The sequence below is a fragment of the Rhagoletis zephyria genome, unplaced genomic scaffold, assembly GCF_001687245.7.
Source record: "Rhagoletis zephyria isolate East Lansing unplaced genomic scaffold, Rhagoletis_zephyria_1.1 Rzeph_scaffold_08334, whole genome shotgun sequence".
In the NCBI taxonomy this organism is placed as follows: Eukaryota; Metazoa; Arthropoda; class Insecta; order Diptera; family Tephritidae; genus Rhagoletis; species Rhagoletis zephyria.
Window position 1 is genome coordinate 7,693 of NW_016165414.1, and position 4,356 is coordinate 12,048.

General features: G+C 40.5%; 1 long non-coding RNA gene across 1 annotated transcript; it reads right to left on the reverse strand.

Annotated features, from left to right (window-relative positions):
- Positions 1 to 1,509: 1,509 nt before the first annotated feature.
- LOC108374973 (uncharacterized) lies at positions 1,510 to 1,900 on the reverse strand. The gene is made up of 2 exons (XR_001849110.1): positions 1,819 to 1,900; positions 1,510 to 1,590 (listed from the first exon to the last, which is right to left on the reverse strand). It is a non-coding gene; the product is annotated as an uncharacterized LOC108374973 (long non-coding RNA).
- Positions 1,901 to 4,356: the final 2,456 nt, after the last annotated feature.

A 4,356-nucleotide genomic window follows, 5' to 3' on the forward strand; every position in this document is an offset into this window, starting at 1 on the left:
TCTTTTACAAATGCCAGCTGTAATGCTCACTTTCATGCTTCAACTTTTTGCATACATACTTAGGGGGGCGCTTATCGCCTTACCCACCACCCACCCACTAACACCTGCCGCCCATTAGTTATTGTTTTAAACAGCTGTCATGTCTCCGTTTGCATTTGTGTCTCACTAATCATCTGCTGTTGGAAGTTGTGCGCTACTCTTTTTTTTTGTTATTTTATTTTTTTTTTGTGAATATGGCTTGCCAACATTTCTTGTTGCATATCCTTATTTATAGCACGCTTCACTAGCTAGCTGTTCATTGTATTTTTCTTTGTATTCTTTTTGTATGCCTATCCTCAACACCACTTACGGCCACGTGGCGCTGCTACGTGCTCTTAACCCAACTTTGCATTTTGTTACTGTATTCTCTTCAGCACCCAAATCCTTAGCGTATCAATGCCTGCTTTTTCAACCTTGCAACCTTACAACCCAGCATTCATACAAAGTACATAAGTTCATATTTCAATTTTTTTGCGCTCATTCACCACTTACACAGCCTGTCCAATCCATTCCTTTGGCCGGCCATCAAGCACACTTCAATCACTTGGTTGGCCCTGGCCGATCCTTCGGCCACTTTTAACGACTTTTTTGTGCACTTCCAACTGACATTGTTGCTTGCAGGTTCATAATTTTTCACCTTAATGACCATGCACATACTGTGACTCGTGAAAAAAAAGCAATCACACACACACACGTGCCTAAGCAACCACTCGACAAACTCATGGATCGCCCATTCATTTGTACTCGGATGTACTCCACACTTCACTTGGCCACACACTTTCACAGCGCACTGTGCTGCTATGAATGAGTTCGAGCGTCGTACGAGAAGTCAGCCAGCACATATACATACATGCATGCTTACAATCAAGGCGTTACACATTCTCATTTTGTCTTTCCCAGCGGGTTGTGCATCCAACTCACCCCATTTGGGCTTCTCTACAACAGTTATCTGGTACTTCACCTCCCCGCCAACCTCTTTTCCCATCTCTAGTGGGTCTTGGTTTTCTTCTGTCTTACTGTCAATGCTATGCTTTCTTCAGTGTGGGCTGCTGTTAGGCATTTTAAGAAGAATTCAGTGCTAAGGCGGAGAGAGGCGGGGGCCTGTTGAGTTGGGAAGCCGTTGTCATTTGACTGTCGCAAATTGCTACCAAGATAATCGCTTTATTGCCAATATTCTGCATACGTTTACGCTTTTTTATAGCATTTTAATAACCGTTACACCCCTAGCTACAGTAACTTTCAAGCATATGTTTAACTAAGTGTGGTAAAAGGGGTGACGGCAAAGAGATCGTTTGCAAAGGAAGTTCAAGGAAAAGGTCGTTTAATGTTGCTATCGCGCGCGAGTTGGGAGCTACATACGTATGTATGTATGTGGGATTTCTCTGTCATTTACCGTTTGCCGTTAAGCATATTACTTATGCTTTGACAGCATATTTAACGTTGCTGATATTGTTGTTGCTTTTGCTATTGCCACCATTACTAGCTGCTTGTTTTCGAACGCTTCTTACATTCATAGATAAATATTTTATTAAAATTTGTGGTGTGCTTGCGCTAAATGAAGGTAGATAAATTAATACTCCCAAATTCACTTTTTAATTACAGTTTTTTTTTTTTTTTGTTTTTACATAGGTTCGCTGGCGTCTTTTTTCCAACTCCCTTAGCGTCAAATTTTAGTTGGTTTCACTTTTTAGTTGAATGCGTTGTTTTTGTTTTCATATACTATTCCATTTAATTCGTTGTTTTTGTTTATTTCTACTAACTACATACATACGTACATACTTTTCTGCTGATTAAATTCACTGACACGAAAACTTTTCTATGGCTCACGCACGATATACTCTTTTGTTTAGCTTTGCCACAGGAGTCCTAAGCACTTTTGTGGTTTTCTATGTTTGTGCATACATATATACTCTTAGATATGCATGTATTTTCCGCGTACGAATACGCACGAAAATTCAATGCGTTTTTATTATACTAGTTCAAAGTGTGACTCATTCACGTACTTTTACCGTTATCGCATTACACGTGACCGCAATGCGCAAAGTCAAAATTCAAACTAAACTCGTTGGCCGAAATGTTTGACTGCGCGCTGCTAAAATCAAAAGTGCATAGAACACAAGTTCGGCTAGTGGCAACGAGCAAGCGTATGAAATGACGACAAGCCCACTAATAACCGAGCGAAAGTCGAGAAAGGACTGTTGATGTAGGATGGGTGGGTGTCCTAGTAGAAAGGCTTGTATCCCGTACGGGTTTCCTTTGAGTGGTTTTTCTGCTTGTTCGAAGTAGACGATGAGTATGTTCGTCTGCGACCGAGTGTGTTCGAACGAAATGCTAGGCGCATGGAATGTACGAAGGATGCAAGCCAGCTTGCAGTGGTGGAAATTTTAATTTTGGTAATGTAATTTATTTGAAGTTAGTAAACAAAACCTGAGAATAGAAAGTAAAATCTCCTTTCATAAAGATAGCCATGCACAAAAAAAATCTTTAGAAGAAAATTAAATGCTGTCTTTAAAAAATCTAGCCTACCAACATTTTGAGCCGTGGTTTCAATTAATATACAATGTTTGGAGGATATAGGAGGGTTCTGCGGGTTAGTAGAATAGAAGGCTGAATAAATTTGCGAAGCGCTGTAGCTTTAACACTACTTTTTTAGTGCCGGCATAGCTGGCAAATTTTTGTTATGATATCTAGTCTCTTGTGACGTGCCGTATGATTCTCGAAATCACCACGTTAAATCTCTAAATGAATAAAGTTTGTACCTAAAAATATACATACAGACAACGCCTCCAGCGAAACATAACACATCCAAAATGCTTACGGTATATAATGAAGAAAAACTACCGAAGAGGCAAATCCTGGAGCTCTGCTGGGTCGTTCCACTGAATTGATATGCCCTTTCTCCAAGCCACCACATCTCCACCGCAGAACAGCGTACGCCGATGGGTGTGTCTGGTCGCTAGTATACGAAACCTGGGTAACAGTCGATTTTCAGCTTCAACTATACTTACTGCGGTGGACTGCGTGGGAATGAAGGAGGTTCTATTCCCACCAAACATTTTCAGACTATACCGGTGATGCTTAGGAATTAGTACTCCTGGTATTAGCATGCACGCGGTCAATGGGCTGTCCTAAGCCTGTGCGAACACAAAAAAGGCAAGCGTTCAGTGGGCCTCTATCTTTGGTTCCCACAAGAGCTCCGGCTGGCGGCTAAATCATCTTCAGCCTCTTAGTCGGAGAGCATGGTAATTCCGAACAACATCAACGTTCCCTATAAAACTTCAGGAATAACAGAAGTTGGCACTTTGTTGCAAAGAGTAAAATTGGACTCTCATTTGTTCATTTAAAATTTTGGGATAGGAAGGAAATTTCTAAAACAGGTTTTTTTCCGCGGAAGCTTAAAAAAGCTCTTTTTATATGTGAAAGCTTCAAAAAGCTCTTTTTGGTGTTAAAACTTCAAAAATCTAAGCCATCTTACAGTAATCTAAACTTTAGATTCTAAAGCACCAACTGGGACGTGTAGACTAATATTTTCATGATACTTACTACGGACAAATGGGTGAGCTCTTACAACATGATCATTTTAAGCTTATCTTCGAGCTTTTACCCCCAAATTTCTACCGTTACCATGAAAATTCTTACGATATTTTCCAAATCTCTGCGCCGAAAAGACGTAAGCACACCGAGTTTCGTTAAGATATCTCAATTTTTACTTGAGTTATTGTGTGCACAGTCGGACGGACGGACAGACAGACAGACAGACACTGCTTAATTGATTTCCTTTTTCATTCTGATCATTTACGTATACGTTTGTCGATTCGTTTTGTTTGTCACAAACAACCGTTATGTGAACAAAGTTACAATACCCTTGTGCACAAGTGCGCTCGGATATAAAAACTGATGGTCAAATGGGTACTCGCATTTGTGGCTCAGACGACGTGGTAAAACGGTACAACTACGGTACATTCATATGCAAGTACCATCACTGACACATGTTGCGTTCGGTTGTTGCATTGACACTGGCAAGTCAGTTTGAAGAGGAGAGGAAAGATTAAAAGCGACACTGACATGACCGACCCCAATGATGACGCTTACGTTGAGTTAATTTTAAATGGAGTCAATGTGCAGCAATATAGTGTTTGTACATAAGTATGTTTGTGCCAGTAAGGAAATGGAGGCAAGAAAGGGTTAATAGATTTGGAGAATTTAATGAAGAGCCGAGAGGGAAGCAAGAAGGCTGAGAAAATCGACGACAGCTGGAAAAGGGTCAAAAGGTAACCGACTAAGAAACCGAAAGTATGAGACTACATACATACATAC